We start from the raw sequence: 17,802 nt of genomic DNA, 5'->3' as shown, positions 1-17,802 counted from the left end.
GTGTGTGTTTATTTCTGGGTATTCTATTCAATTCCATGAATCTGAATGCCTGTTTTTGTCCCAATACCACGTTGTTTTTATTATTGTTGCTTTGTATGATAATTCAAGGTCAAGGAGCATTCTGCCTTTATTTTCTCCTTTCTCTACAGAAGTTCTTTGACTACTCATGGTCTTTGTGGTTCCAAAGAATTTTGTTTGTTTGTTTGTTTGTTTTCAATTTATTTGAAGACTACCATTGAAATTTTGATGTGAGTTGAATTTAATCCATAAATTACTTACAGCATTAGAGCCATTTTAACAATACTTATTCTTCCAATTGACGAACACAAACATGCTTTTATAAGTTTGGATATCCTTCTGTGTTTTAAACAATGCCTTACAGTTTTCATTGTACATGTCCTTCACTGTTTTATTGAATTTATTTTAAAGTATGGTATCTTTTTGTTATAACTACAAACGGTGTTATTTCCATTATTTCCCTTTATCCTAACATAGCCAGTTGTTATCAACCACCAAATAGTACATGTTATTATTATTATTATTTAGAAAACTTAGAAAGTGCTAGAGAAAATAACATAAAATGTACCTATATTCAGAAGTACTGGTTAAAGTTTTGGCATACGTTTACCAATATTTTTTTTCTAATATACAAAACTACATCAACAAATTATATGTAAATGTTTATATATTTATGGAGAGATCAACAATAAATTTAGTACTTTAATAAATTTAAACATGTTAAGAAAATGTTTACAAAATATGTTGTACTCTAACATAATAACTTATAATTTACCATATCTTAAATTTTTCACAATAAATTCAGTGTGGTTATAGAAACCAGTTGTTTGACAGCATTTCCAAGTTATCTACTCCTTGCTCTAGAACTCCATGACACTTCTAAAAAGTCTTACTTTCTGCTCTTAAGATTTTTATTAATAAGCTAGATAGATGATGGAGAAAGAAAACTGGACATCATTATAGTGCTGCTGAGATCAAACTCAGAACCTCAAATCTAACACATTGTCCACTGTGCCACCCCTCCTATGTTACACATGACTCTTAAAATAACAGTCTAAAAGCTTCAGTATTACAATGAAGCAAAAGACTCTTAGGAACAAGTTGGAGGATAGGATAAAGGCCATTGCGATTCTAGCATTATGGTGGTAAAGGGCCTAGATTGGAGAGAGAGAGAGAGAGTATATTGCAGACACCTGTCACAGGGAAATAAGTTCTACCTGGGGGTCAGGTGGTAGCACTGGGTTAAGCGTACATAGTACAAAGTGTAAGGACACGTATAAGGATCCAAGTTTGAGCCCCGAGTTCCCTTCCTGCAGGGGAGTCACTTCACAAGTGTTTTTCTCTTCCCTTTCTCTCTGTCCTATTCTGTAAAAAAAAAAAAAAAAAAAAAAAAGGAAAAATTGGCCTATAAGAGCAGTGGATTTGTAGTGCAGGCACCCAACTCTAGCAATAACCCTGGATGCAAAAATAAATAAATAAATAAGTTGTACCCATGTGTCTTCTTCTTCTAGCGTTTGCCCTTCTTCCGTAGCCAGTCAACAGCGTCAGGTTGAGCCTGATGTAAAGTTTCAAGACCTCCTTTGAATCTGGAGAGGTGGCAGTCGTTGACTATGTGGGTCATAGTCTGTCTGTAGCCGCAGGGGCAGTTCGGGTCGTCTCTGGCTCCCCAGCGATGGAACATAGCGGCGCACCGGCCATGGCCTGTTCGATAGCGATTGAGGAGGGCCCAATCATAACGTGCTAGGTCAAAGTCGGGTTGACGCTTGCAGGGGTCTGTGATGAGGTGTTTGTTCTTTACCTCAGCTGACTGCCAACTCTGTTTCCAAGAGTCTGGAACAGAGAAGTTCAGTGTAGGCGTAGGGGACCAGATTGGGTGACGAGACATCAAGCGTTGGACAGGGTGGGCGAAGATATCCGCGTAGATTGGCAGGTCCGGTCGAGTGTAGATGTGGGAAATGAACTTAGATGATGCCGCATCCCGACGAATATCTGGCGGGGCGATGCTGCTAAGAACTGGCAGCCATGGAACCGGGGTGGAACGGATGGTTCCAGAAATGATCCTCATGGAGGAATATAATTTGGAATCGACCAAGTGGACATGGGGGCTACGGAACCATACTGGGGCACAGTATTCTGCAGTGGAATAGCATAATGCCAGAGATGATGATCGTAGTGTGGAAGCGCTCGCGCCCCATGAGGAGCTGGCCAGTCTTGCAATGATGTTATTCCTCGCGCCCACCTTTGCTGCAGTTTTTATGAGATATTCGTGAAATGACAGTGCGATCGAGAGTAACGCCAAGATAGACTGGCTGGGCTTCATGCCGGATTCTCGTATCGTCAAGCTGCACATTAAGCTCACATGAGGCCCAGGCATGGTGTAGATGGAAAACAGATACCATTTTTGCAGTGCTAGGGATTAGTCGCCATTTTTTACAGTAATCAGATATCAGAGACATGTCTTTCGTGAGTGTTTCCTCGAGGATGTTGAACTAGGATGCCTGAGTTGCACAGCAGATGTCATCGGCGTAGATGAACTTCCTTGAAGAAGTTTCTGGGAGGTCATTGATGTAAATATTAAATAGCGTAGGAGCCAGAACAGAGCCCTGGGGGAGGCCACTTGAGACAAGTCTCCATCTGCTAGACTTGTCACCCAGATGCACCTGGAATCTTCTGTTTTGGAGAAGAAACGATATAGTGTTGGCCACCCATGGAGGCAGGCATCTTGAGATCTTGACTAGGAGACCACGGTGCCAAACCGTGTCATAGGCTGCTGTGAGATCAACAAAGACAGCACCCGTCTTTAAATTCTTCTGGAATCCATTCTCAATGTAAGTTGAGAGGGCCAGGGCTTGTTCGCAGGTAGATCTTCCTGGGCGGAAACCAGCTTGGGCGGGTGATAGGAATTTCTCTGTAAGAGGAGAAATAAGTGACAGAAGCAGCCTCTCAAGGAGTTTGTAACACACGGAGAGGAGAGAAATTGGTCTATAGCTGGCGGCCATTATTGGGTCTTTCTTTGGTTTCAAAACTGCTATTATCTTCGCACGACGCCAAATTTTGGGCATAGATTCGGATTCCAAGATGTGGGACAGGAATGTAGTGAGCCACTTCTTTGACCCATGTGTTAATAACCGCCCAATAGCATGAAAAAAAAAAAACTAGCCCATAATTCTGCCTTTATGGCCTGTGTTCTCATGAATGAACAGCAAGTGTACTAATATGTGTTTGAGTACTAATAAACCATAAAAATACTAATCTCAAGGAGTATCTGTTTCAAATTTAATATTTCTGGTTTTCTCTGAATTGAGAAACCCCATTATTAGATTTACTAGTAATTTATCTTCACCAAGAGTAGAAAATAGTATATATATATATATATATACATATATATATATATATATATATATATATATATATATATATATATATATATTGTGAGTACTTACTGTTGTGAATTCATTTAATCTTCTTAATAACTGGCTGGGAAAATTAGGACTAGAAGAAATTAGGCATATTGCCTAAATTCACTCATACACTTAGAAATAGAAAGGACAGAGCTAAAAAAAATCTTAGGAGGGAAACTTGTGTTCTGCAGGTTTTAAAACTTCATGATGAGTGCATTTATTCTACTCTGCAAACTAATAGTGGAATACTTCTGTGGTACACTCTGAAGGATGGTATATACAAAGACATGAATACAAACAGAATCAAATCCTATAGGGAGTTTAATTCAGCTTCAATTTTTTTTAAACTCAACTTTTTAAAATTTTTGTTATCTTTATTTATTTCATAGAGAATGCCAGAAATCGAGAGGGAAGGGGGAGATAGAGAGGAAAAGAGACAGAGAGACACCTGCAGCCCTGCTTCAACACTTGTGAAGTTTTCCCCCTGCAGGTGAGGACTGGGGGCTCGAACACTGGTCCTTGTGCACTGCATGGTGCACTCAACCAGATGCACCACCACCCGGCCCTTCAGCTTCAGTTTTTCTGAACATCTCAAAGACATGGTCTTATTGAGCATCAATATGTTGTAAACCCCTTATTAAAACTTCCTAGAGTTCCATCTTAACAAAATGGAAACAGGATATATAATATATATATATATATATCTTTGTCTGCATTAAAGTATCCAGCTATAAGTTACTAACGATTTGAATTTGTCATTTATTTTTAAGGTAAATGTCCATTTACAAAATGATAACTGTCCATTTATGAATGTAATGTTTTTTAAAGCGAATAATTTTCATTATAAAATGTTACATTACTATTATGTTAAATAATAACATGTTTACAGATGAAGCAGAATAAATGCTGCCTAAACATATTTCTAGTAGGATAAAAGTTAATTATAGGGAGTTGGGCGGTAGTGCAGTGGGTTAAGCGCAGGTGGCGCTAAGCACATGGACCAACTGAGGATCCTGGTTCGAGCCCCCGGCTCCCCACCTGTAGGGGAGTCACTTCACAGGCAGTGAAGCAGGTCTGCAGGTGTCTGCCTTTCTCTCTCCCTCTCTGTCTTCCCCTCCTCTCTCCATTTCTCTCTGTCCTATCCAACAACAACAGCATCAATAACAACAACAATAACTACAACAATAATAAAAAACAACAAGGGCAACAAGAAGGAAAATAAATAAATAAATAAATAAATTTAAACTAAATATAAAGACTCTGATAAAAAAACGTTCATTATAAATGTTAGGGGGAAAAGTCCATTGATGAAACTGAATTTTTACATGCCTGGGAAATTGGAGAACAAGGAATGATGAAATGGCTCTAAAGGAAAAAAACGAACTGATCCTCAGTCATGACTACCATGAGTCCTTATCCTCTGAAGGTTCTAAACACCAGAAAGACTGGGGCCAGTTCTTACCAATTCCCAATAACCGAGTGTTAATTCTCAATACTTTATGTTAAGCATAGTCATTATAGAACATATAAATTAGCAGTTAAATAAGTTAGATTAAAAATAAAGATAAAGGGGCAAAGAAAGAGTTCACCCAGAGAACCCACTTTACATGTGTGAAAACCCAGGCTTGAGGCCTGGCCACCACATGGGAGCATCTTTAAAAGAGAAACTTCATGAGATGTGGAGTGGTGGTGTGGCATTTCTCTTCTCCTCCTCCTCCTCCTTCTCCTTCTTCTCTCTCCTTCTCTGGAAAAAAAAAAAGAGAGATAAATTCCACTGATATTGGTGGAATCATTCAGATGTGAAGCCATGAAAACACACACACACAATTAATTAAAATCACTACTTCCTAATTACTATATTTTACTTTTTTTTTTCTTTTGAAATGATTTATGTCTTCCCATATCTGAGGGTTGCAACCATGATCCAATATGTACTAACTCGTGAGCATTTCTCCCAGATTCATGTTTAGTGACTTCATGTTAGTAGTTGACCAGGTGGTGATATTTACACTACAGAAATTGGCAAAAGCTATAAATAAAGTCCCCACTTGTGTTCCAAAGTTGGTTGGTAAACATTCACCAGCAAAACACTGATTAGAAGAGTAAAATGAATTAAACTTCCATGTGCATAGACAAATTATTGAAGGTGCAAATTTTTTAGGTGCAAACTGGTGGAAGATCCTGTAGGAAAGGAATAGAGAATAAGCAATTGAGAATACATTGCTGTGAGGTGGCAGTTAAACATTTTTTCACCTTGTTCTAACAGCATTTTGTAGATGTTGAAACTCTCTCTACATCCTATCTCCAAATCAAAGATAGGATATATGTTTTGTGACTTGTTTTTCTTGTTAAAATGACTACAACTTAATTATATTTTAATTAATCTATTTTTTCCAATAATATTTAAGAATTTGACTGCTTCTTACAATGAAGTTTGATTGCTTTCTTCAATGATGTGAACTTATTCTTAAAATTCATAAAATTTAAAAGAAGCCAGAGTAGAGTGATAAAAATGTCAGTTGTCGTAACAGAATTGATGGCTTGGGTTTTATTATGAGGAGTGTTTTGAAAATATCTTGTCTCTTAGCTTGTGCACACAGTGGCTCTTATTCAGCTGAGAAAGAGGTTAAGTGAGAAATGAGTTGGCTCACCAAAGATACATTTGTTCCACCCACCCCAGCCCTAAACACACATATATACTCACACATGTACCCTGATGTTAATTGGATTTGAAAAAAAAAATAGGAAACATCATTATCAATTTCTCCCCTTGAAAAAGTGATTATTCTTGCTTGACTGCCCTCTGCTGGAATTCCTGAAATATACACTTTGCCTCTAATCACAGGGACAAGCTCTAGGTTGTGGGCAACTTCATAATATGTGAGCAATCTTTTCAAGGTATATTATGTGCAGATGTCCAGGTTTTCAAGATTTTTTTAAAAAGATTTAAGTATTAAATGCAGTGGTCAACTATTTATTTAATTACCCATGAAAATAGCCAGATTTTGAATGAATCAAAGAAAACAATTATGCATAATGGGTGAGCTGGAAACAATGACTATTACTGGAAGAGACAAATGCTTTCATTAATCTAAAATATATACCTAATGTTAAATGAGGTGGTTACAAAGGTGCCACAAATAAAGTTGCTTAACTGCTTAGTAAAATGAGAGATACCAGAGGGAGAGTTTAAGTGTACCAAGTAAAAAAAAAAAGCAACCTTATTAAAATTGAATTACTATTATTTAAAACTGTAGTGAATCTTTTCTCTGTTCTGTAAGCACAGACACCACTTTTAAGGAGATTCATTTACTTGTTTAAAATATTTAGATTTCTCATTTATTATTAATTCTGCTACAAAGATTTTTGCTTTTGTGTACTTACTGGGACTATTTTTTTAGTTTCTTGTGATATTTAGAGAAAAATGTTTAGAGAATAATGATTGTGATATATCAAACCTGCTGAAATACTAGTTTCCCATATACTTATCTCTATATTTATGAGATTCTACAGAATCCGAAGAACAGATCAACTGTCAAACAGGTTGAATTGCTGGCAGATTGGAATTCTGGGACATGCACTTGAACATTATTGCTTTAGGGCTAGAGAAATAACATAATGTTTATGCAAAGATTTTCATGCTTGAGGCTCCTAGGTTACAGGTTCAATCCACAGCACTACCATAAACTAGAGCTGAGCAGTGCTCTAGTGCCTCTCTCTCTCTCTCTCTCTCTCTCTCTCTCTCTCTCTCTCATTTGAAATATTGTTACAAAACATTACAGCTGTAGATTATTTTTACTATGAAGGTCAAATACTTCAACTGAGAAATTTAAACTAGTAAAATGAACAGTCTTCTGATATTTGTTTCTTTACCATAGTCCCTTTCTGTGTTGTGATTACAGGAAATGAATAAGGTGGGTTAAGAAGAAGGGAAAAAGGAAGGTGAACAAAAACGTAAGAATTAATTGAAAGGGGAAACAAAAAAGATCTTTTCTCTCAACATACCAGTTTGTTTCTTTCTTGTCCCTCACATGAATTTAGTTTTCCAAGTTCAAGATAGATTCTGTAGCATTGAACATAATGGCTTGAGTATATAATAAGGTCAGGACCTACTTGGAAAAATTGCTAATCAAGTGGTTATGGATGTTCATTCTGTTAGATTAAAAACTGAGAGCTATATAAGCAAGGCGATTCCTCCAACTATAAAAGTGACAGCTATACACTTTAAACTGAGCAGCTGAGGAAGGTAAGTAAATTTTTGAAAGTTTTCACTTCACCAGACTATCCCACAACATCCAACCAGTGATCACACACCTAGCATATTTTTGATACTCATTAGAAAGAAAACTGTAGGGAGGGAGGGATAGAATAGCATTTATGCAAAACAATTTTCATGTCTGAGAATCCACAGTCCCATGTTCAATCTCCCGTATCACCATAAGCAATGCTCTGATTTCTCTGTACCTCTATCTCATTAAATAGAACAAATAAAAAATATTTTTATAAAAGGAACTCTGCAGGGCTGGGTAGTAACACACTTGGCAGAGTGTACTTGCTACCATGCACAATGACCCAGGTTCAAACTCTCAGTCTCCACTGTGCTGTTCAGTTTTTCTCTGTATTTATAAAAAAAATAAATAAAACATAAGGAATCAAATACACCCATCTAAAAAGATTTGTGCATACCTATGTTCATAGCAGCACAATTTGTAATAGCCAAAACCTGGAAGCAACCCAGGTGTCCAACAACAGATGAGTGGCTGGGCAAGTTGTGGTATATATATACAATGGAATACTACTCAGCTGTTAAAAATGATTATCTCACTATTTTGAGCCCATGTTGTATGGAGCTTGAAGAAATCATGTTAAGTGAGATAAGTTAGAAACAGAAGGATGAATCTGGGATGATCTCACTCATAGGAAGAAATTGAAAACAAAATCAAAGAGAAAACACTAAGTAGAACTTAGACTGGACTTGGTATATTGCACCAAAGTAAAAGACTCTGGGGTAGGTGGGGGGTTGGGTTCAGGTCCTGGAACCTGATGGCAGAGGACCTAATGGGGGTTGTATTATTATGCGGAAATGTTATGCATGTACAAACTATTGTATTTACTGTTGACTGCAAAACATTAATCCCCTAATAAAGAAATAAATTTTAAAAATCAGTAAAATAGAAAAAGAAACTCTAAAGGCAGAGTAGTCTGGTAGGCATGGAACTTGATTTAACTTTTTGAATGCCACTAGATGAAGTCATTGAAGATTTTGAATGGGATAAAATAGTCCAAGAATTCTCATTTGTTATATATAAATGGGAAAAATACAGATTTGGGAGGAAAGTATGTGTATGGTAAGTTTTTTCTTTAGAAATATACCTTCCTATTTCAGAGTGAAAATATTAACCTATTTAATCTGAGATCATTCATAATTAAGAAGTAAGCTATTTTTTAAAAGAGAAATGTTAGAACAGAAATATAATGAATAGCTACAATGTACTACATTAATTTTTTTGTCATTGTACTTACAATTTCCCATAATTATGTTTAATTTTTAAAGGCTATGTATAACATAGCATGCTTGTGTTACAAATTAAAAAAAAAAAAAATCCTCAGTGTCAGAGGTCTGAGGTCAGAGAGAGACTAAGTGCTGACACTAGAGCTTCAATCCTGGTTTTACTGACCCTCCGGGCAAAGCTCTCTAACACCTATTTGTCAGCAGTAGCATTATTCTTTCTTTGAAAACCTTTGTAGTCTACTCAGGAGCCACTATTCTGATTGGGTTCTTTTAATTAAAAGCAACCATATGATGTTTCTATATTACCAATTTTCAAAGAATCCTAAGAACTTATATACAATGCTGAAACACTGTGGAAAAGCATTTTAATTCTCTTTGGATAATTTTCCATTGTCTCAGAGCCATCATCTTGTTCACATTTCCAGAAACCTATTCAAGGGAAGGATCTGACAGACAGCCTGCTCCAGAGCAGCATGGCCCTTTTCCCCACTCTTGTCTCTCTGCAGCATCTGCATTGGGTGTGAGCCCGGATCCATATTTACAAGACATATGTAGACACTTTTCCTTTCTTGGCAAATGCATAAATAGAATCCTAATGTCTACATGTAGGTACTATATAAATTCAAAGTTGTGCATACTCTGTGGATGTCATGCATCATTTATCCATGTATTTTTAGTGTCACCAACACATTTACATATGCTGTAACGTTTCAAACTGCACCTCAATATAGTGCCTTTTTCAACATGAACCCAGCAGCAGGCAACATCATTCTCCTAGCATTTTCACCAGAAATTAAGATCACAAAGTAAGAAAATACATTTAAAAATAGGAGACAAGTTAAAATCTTTCCTAATATACTCTGAAGATACTATAGGATTATGTAGAATAGAAGATTGAATCTTTAACTCTATAATTAGATTCATGCAATTATTTTAATATTTCTATCATGCCAGGGTTTTTCCAAGGTGAATGCTTACTCCTTGTCATTATCTAAAGGGGCTATAGTGTATAAATTATATTTTTACAGTGTTGTGTTAAATGCCTCTAAAGTATGGTAGCTAAAAGAGAGGAGCTTTTAAAATATGACTGAAGAGGTTAGAGAATTTTCACTAAGGGTTATAATATTTAGATTGGATTTGGAAAGGTCAGTAAAATTTAGATGTTCTTTTATACCAAATGTTAGAATAGAAGTCATCAATGGATTAACAGATCAATTCCGATATTAAATATTAGAAATTAAATCATCTAAAACATGAAGTCTAAGATGTTTATATTTCTGCACAGGAAGCAGTCTTTAATTTCACACAATCGACTGTACACACACACACATGCACACACACATACACATACACACACATACACACACATACACACATACACATACACACACACATACACACACATACATACACACATGATGTGGACAGATAATTACCCCCCTTTGTTAAAATCTTAACATGTACTTCATTTTATATTTCTGTGTACTGTGGATAAGTTTAAGAGGTTCATGGTAAAACCATGTCAATAGCTTTTCTAACCTTTTCCTCAAGAATTGGAACACTTTATAGAATAAACTATTTCATGGAATACTAAGTGTGAAACCAATAAAGACAGGGAACAAGTATGGTTGAAGGATAGAGAAAAAATAGTTTTATGGTACTATTTGAAAATTCCTGGACTTGAGAAAAAATGTGTCGAGAGAGAGAGTTACTTGTCTAAGTCCAAATTGTTTTAACTGCATTTTCCTCAAAGACTGTTTCTAATGAGCTCTGAATCCAATCTGATATACTGTCCCTTGGGATTTTGGAGACTCAGAAAGATCTGTCCTGTTTATAATTTTTTTCTTTTTATGCTCTAATGACTATTTTAGTGCAAGTGCCCTATTGCTGGCTTCAGTCATGATCCTTAAAGTAAAGTGTGAGCAATAATCATCTAGAACTCAGGTGTAGATGGATACTTACTAGTTTGAGATAAAACTCAGGTTTATCTACCGATTGCACTGATATATGGCTTAAAATATAGAGCATGGTGGAAAAAAAACACATGGTGACTAGAATACTAAAATAATAAAGTGAAAAGAAAAGTAGAGTTGAAAAGAGGGGAATGGAGAGTATACACTCACTATATAATACTAGCTACCCTGTGGCTCCCAGGTCATGTGGTTTGCTACACATGTAACACAGGATGCTACCCACCTCTACTCTAGAGCAAAAATGAAAAGAAACATATAAATTTCTTTGGGTACTTTTTCAAATCCTAAACACCAAATGAAGCTTATTTACTTATCTGCCTCTCTCCAAGATTTATTTATCTTTTCAAAAGACAGTACTGATAAATTTTCAAAGAAAAACGTGCAGAATATTTTGTACACATATCCCAGACTTTCGGTACTACATGAACTTTTGCTCATCTCTTATCTATCAATAATTACAGTCTATATTCTGAATTTCGTATTTTTATTTATTGACTTATTTATTTATTTTACCAGGGTATTGTTTAGCTCTAGTTTATGGTGCTACAGGGGCCTCATAGCCTCAAGCATCAAAGCCTTTCGTATAAACCTTACGCTGTCTCCACAGCCCTAACAATTAAAATCTGTATCTGTGGGCTGACAAAGGTAACTCACTTGGATGGTGTGCTGCTTCATAACCTGCTTCCACCACATTGGAGCACGATCGATCTGGTGCTCCAACCTCTTTCAATCTTTTTCTGCTTTTTAAAACATTTTTGTAATATTTATTTATTTACTTATTTTTTAAATATTTATTTATTCCCTGTTGTTGCCCTTTTTATTGTTGTTGTTGTTATTGATGTCGTTGTTGTTGGAAAGGACAGAGAGAAATGGAGAGAGGAGGGGAAGACAGAGAGGGGGAGAGAAGAATAGATGCCTGTGAAGGGACTCCCCTGCAGGTGGGGAGCCAGGGACTAGAACCGGGATCCTTACCCAGGTCCTTGCGCTTTGCACCATGTGTGCTTAACCCGCTGCGCTACAGCCTGACTCCCTTATTTACTTATTTACTTTGGATTTTTTACCAGAACACTGCTCAGCTCTGGCTTACAATGGTACAGGGGATTGAACCTAGGAATATGGAGTCTCAGTCATGAGAGTCTTTTTGCATATCCATTATGCTATCTACCCCCCACCCCTCTTTCATTCTTTCACTTTCTCTCTCTCTCTCTCTCTCTATATATATATATATATTCAATATATATATGGATTCAGTATATATATATATATATATATATATATATATTGAATCCATTACTCCCAACAGACATTTTTCCTTTTTTATTTTCTTTAATTTTGATAGAACTGATAGAAACTGAGAGGGGCAGGAAGGATAAAGAGGGGGAGTGAAAGAGAGACATCTGTAGATCTGCTTCACCACTCATGGAGATTTCCCTCTGCAGGTGGGGTGCAGGGGCTTGAACCTGGGTAATGTGTACATTTAACTTACCACCATACCACCACTGGGTGACTCTTTAATTCCTTGAGTATTTTGTTACTGTTACACTATAGTTACCTGTGGTTAAAAACACCAAATTTGAGACCAACTTAATTCCTTTACCATTTGGCAAGTGATTGAACTTTTTGGTCTCAGATGCTTGATGATGTTTACTGTTTCTGACTAGTTTTCTATGGCACAGGTGCACTTTGAGGAAATAGGCCTTATTTTGTTCAGTACTTTGGGCAGGGGCTGGCAGTGGCACATCCAGTTAACTGCACATAATACTTACTATGTGCTAGGACCCAGGTTCGAGCCCCTGTGCCCACCTGTGGCAGGTACCCTTCAGAAGTTCTGAAGCAGGTTTAAAAATGTCTTTCTCTTCCCCCCGCCCCCCCCTCCCCGCTCTCTCTCTCTCTCTCTCTCTAACACCCCGTCCCCTTTCAGTTTCTCTCTGTCCTAGCCAATAAAATGGGGTGGGGGGATGGCCCCTGAGAGTGATGGATTCTTAGTGGCAGCACCAAGGCCTAGAGATAACCCTAGAGGCAAAAAAGAAAAAACAAACAAAACAGAATTTTCTTTCATCAATTTCCCATCCATTGTTCTGATATTTTTTGGAGGTACTCTGATAATGCATATATTGCTTCCTTTTAAGTTTGTAGCTATTATTTTTTTAAACTAATCTTCATTTTCCTTAGTTTCGCTTGTTTTTTTTTCTGCCCTTTTATCCATGCTCCCCAGTGATGAGTGTTTCTTCTATTCCTTAAAATGCTGTGCTAATTTCTCTTTTGTTTTTGTTGCTAAATTAAACATTTCATTTGGAGATAGATTTCCCTTGAGAAGTATATACAGAGAGATCTGGTGCTTTTACCTGGATTTCCTTTACACTACTATTTTATAATAAAATTATAATATATTCCCACAGTTAGGATAGATACAGAACATTTCCGTTACCACCAAGATTCATCACTTTGCCCCTTATATACTAATTTCATTCATGACCTCTGTCTTAAAAAAGAGAAGAAAAAATTACCATGTTTACCACAAAGAACATAGAAGCTAATGAAACTTAGCCAGCTTCATAATCCTAGAGCCACTTGTCATTTTAGCTATACATTTGTCTTCAAAAATAAACAAATGAATTACTCAACATTTTATGTCATATAAATCTTGAGTTCTACATAGGAAGTAATATGATATTGCAACCAAGTTTATTTTGATGTAAATGGTTTAGAAACTTAATGTGTGTGTGTGGTTGTTTAGTCACTTTATTGGGGAAAATAGTGATTTATTAGACATCTGTTCTCACAAGTAGTTTCTGGTCTCCACATGGTAGGTGTTTAGGCAACACTATCACCAACAGAAGTCCTCCTGCACTGTCCTGCATTGGGTCCCCATCACCTCTTTGATCCTTTGATTCCCATGTCCCTGTTTTCAGATCCTTGGATCTGCTGCAGTAGACCACTGCTAATCTAAGATTATCTTGTATTTTTCCCATTTTTAAAATTTCTTGTGTTATACTTATGGGTGAGGTCAACAACTATTTGTCCTTCTGATCTGTCCTATTTAGCATGATTCCTTCAAGTTCCATTCATACAAGCAGAGCTACTAAAAACATTCATAGACAGTTTCTGTGTGAACATAACATTCATTTTATTAATATAAATGTCACAAGTAAAATTGATAAATCTTATGGAAATTCCATGTTTTGTTATTCAAGAAGCTGCCAACTATTTCCCCAAATGGCTGGATTACTTAAGGTTCCAACTAGAAATTTATGAGTGACCTGGTTCTTCTTTGTCTTACCAACTTTGAATATTGTCAATATATTTTATTTCATTATTTACTTCATATTTTAATAAGAGTACTGCTTAGTTCTGGCTTATAATGGTTCTGGGGATTGAACCCAAGAGCACAGACCCTCACATGAAAGTTCTTTGCATAAGAATCATTCTGTCTTCTCAGTCCTAATAAATTTTTTAATTTAACTTTCCTGAGAGTGGTATAGTTATAGCATATTGTGATTATTTATTTGCTGGTTTATTTTTACTTTGTCATCCCTAGCACTTAATCACTCCTGGAACAAGTTTTGCAGATAGAAAGTAGGGGGGAAACATCACAGCACCAAAGCTTTCCCCAGTGAATTGGAGGCCGGGTATTTGACCAGAGGCTATGCACATGGCAAAACAGGGGCTTTATCAGTTAAGTCAACCCCCATTACTTCCCTTGTAGATCAGATGGAATCCTTCCTTGTGTGTATTTGCTGTTTGTATATATTCTTATTGTAACACCCATTTATTCATGCCTTTGACCCATTTAAAAAATTGAATTGTTTATTTTTCCTTAAAATAAATTTTTATATATCTTACTTATTTTCCCTTTTGTTGCCCTTTTTATTGTTGTTGTAGTTATTATAGTTGTTGTTATTGCTGTCATCATTGTTAGGACAGAAAGAAATGGAGAGAGATGGGGAAGACAGAGAGGGGTAGAAAAAGATAGACACCTGCAGATCTGCTTCACCACCTGTGAAGCAACTCCCCTGGGGGGGGGGGGGGCTCGAACCAGTCCTTGCACTTCGCACCACATGCGCTTAACCCACTGTGCTGCCTCCCGACTCCCTTCCTTAAAATAATTTGAGATAACATTTTAAGATAGTTTTAAGAGTAAAAAATTCCAGAAATTACAATTTCCATACACTTGTTATTAGTATATACTTTTATGTATTTTTCACAACAGGTGAGCCAATATTGGTAATTATTATTATTTGAGTCTATAATTTATTAAGATTTTCTTGATTTATATCTAGTGTTGCTTTTCTATCCTAGGGTTAATTCAGGACACCACAATTAGTTCATTAGAGGTTCCTCTTCATTATCCTTAAACTCCTACTCAGACAGTGAGAAACTTAACTCCTTGCTTTATACATTTTTAATATACTCAGATAGTTTTAGCACATCTTCTATTCTGTGGTCTGCTGTTTTCTATTTGCATATAAGATGTTTTATTCTTTGTGCTGTAAAGTTCTACTCATTTTGAAAAACAGTGTGTCCTAAGTGTTCCATTGAAGTGTCATACAGTATAATTTTGCAGGCCTAAAATTTCCCTTTGCTTTTACAGCTCTCTCTTCCTTCCCCAGAATACTCAATAAAATTTGATCTTTTAAATGTTTTTTGCTTTCTCCAAAGCTTCATGGTAGGAATCGTGAAGTATGTAGCTTTTTCACATTGACCTCCTGCAGCAATGTGAGTGCATTTCAGTGTGTTTATTCAATCACCTATTGACAGATATCTTGACGGCTTCCATTTTTGACAATTTTAAGTAAATCTATCCTATAAATGCATGTCCAAGTTTTTCTTCTGTGGATATAACTTTTCAAATGAGTTGGGTAAATACCTAGGAGCACAATTGCTGGATCATATATGGTAAGACTGATTTTAGCTTTGTAAGAAACTGCCAAACCGTCTTTCAAAATGATTATACCATCTTGCATTCCCACCAGTAATGAAGTAGAGTCCCTCACTAGTAATTAATTGTTATTGCCTCTTTTTAAGCCATTCTAATATATGTTTCTATTGGGGGTGGGGAGGGGAGAGGGGTTGTCATTACTATTTTTTAAAAAAAACTTTATTAGTGATATAACATAATTTGGCAACATTTCAAGCTTACATGGATATGGTTTCATACTCATACATGATGTGTGTTGATCACTGCTCCCTCCACAAAAGAATTGTCTTTCCACCATAGCTGTTAAAAGTCCTCACATGGTAACTAATATCTGTTTCTTATTATTGTTTTAAGTTGCCTTTCACTAATGACAAATTATGTTGAATAAGTTTTATATTCTTATCACCTATCTATACATCTGACTCAGTAACACATCAATTCAGTGATTTTTCTTATTTGAAAAAATAAGTAGTGATAGGAAGATATAAAACTTTACTTATTAGATTAAATGAATACTAGTCACATAATGGACAACATGATAGTCAAGAAGACAGTATGGCATGTTGGTAACTTATGAGAGTGAATTCTAATAGGAATGTCCATCACAAGGACATTTTTTTCTTCTTTTTTGTTTTTTTCATTTAATGAGATGAATGAATGTTAACTAAAAGGATTTTAATAATAATTTTAAAAACACACAAATCAAATTATTATGCTGTGCATCTTGTACAATCTAGTATATTAGTTATAGCTCAATAAAACTCAAAAAGTAAATTAAGTTCTCCACTTACTGATAGTTTGAGGATTTTAATACTTTTTGGATACTAGTACTGCATGAGATATGTTTTCTGCATATCTATTTCTCAATTTTATCTTTTTATTCACTTAAGTAAATAAAATATTTAGTAGACATTTTAGTTTAAATGACAATCAGGCCTCTCTCCTTTCCCGGGTCAACTAGGAATACCACAAAAAAAAAAAATCATCTGGGACCAAACCAAGACAGGACTAGAATGACGTTAGGAACCCAACAAATCACCAGTGAGTGCAAATATGTGTAGCTTGTGGACAGAGAAGAGCCAAGGGAGAGGTTAAGTGACTTCACCTCCAGTCTTTCACCAACACAAAGACTCACCAAATGCAACTATGAGTCTCCATTGCTACTGCCCTCAGAAGCTGGAGCAGCAGGCTGGAGGAGGCCCTGTGCTGACACCAGGGGACAGAGAACTAACCAGGAAACTCAGGAGAAGATCTATACCACAGTGGCCTAGTGGTGGGGCTGTGAGAGTCTCTTTGCATAACAACTGAATTATCTCTGCCCCACCTGCTATATCTCTTGTTCAGGAGTGAGGGATTAAGCTAAGAAGCCTACTTATAGTTTAAAAGCCCTCAGGCTCCCATAGCCTACAGGGAAGAAAAAGAACAAAGAGGCATTTAAGCCACTGTGCTCCAACACAGGGATTGAAACAATATAGAAACAACTGTCCATTTCCACAACTGTGAACAGTTTAATTACCTTACTTACACACAAGTCAATCCAGGCAAGAATAATCAGTAATTTGAAAAGTACTGAGAGAAGGACCTCATAACGTACTATATAGAATGGTTAAACCAACAAGAAGAAATATTGGAGAAATGAACCAGGACAAGAGTCCAGCTAAAAGCCCCCCAAAGGTTGAAGCACAAAATAATGAGGTCAACATCCAAACACTAGTTAAGGAAATAATGACAGGAGTGAGTAAAGTGTTTGAAAGAATTGTCATCAGAAATACAGAAACAACAAATGAGACTCTGGAAGAAAACACTAATTATCTCAAGGTTATTAGAGAGCTGAAAGCTGAAATAACTGAGCTAAGAACAACTAGCTGAACAAGCTAAAACAGTATCAGACAGGGTAACAAATAGATGAACTCCAGAAAAGTAGAGGGGAAAGAGAATAGAATAAATGAGGCTGAAGACAAAATTTGCAAGATCAAGGAT

The sequence above is a fragment of the Erinaceus europaeus genome, chromosome 12 (genome assembly GCF_950295315.1).
Source record: "Erinaceus europaeus chromosome 12, mEriEur2.1, whole genome shotgun sequence".
Taxonomy (NCBI): Eukaryota; Metazoa; Chordata; class Mammalia; order Eulipotyphla; family Erinaceidae; genus Erinaceus; species Erinaceus europaeus.
Note: the sequence above shows the minus strand (reverse complement) of the source record.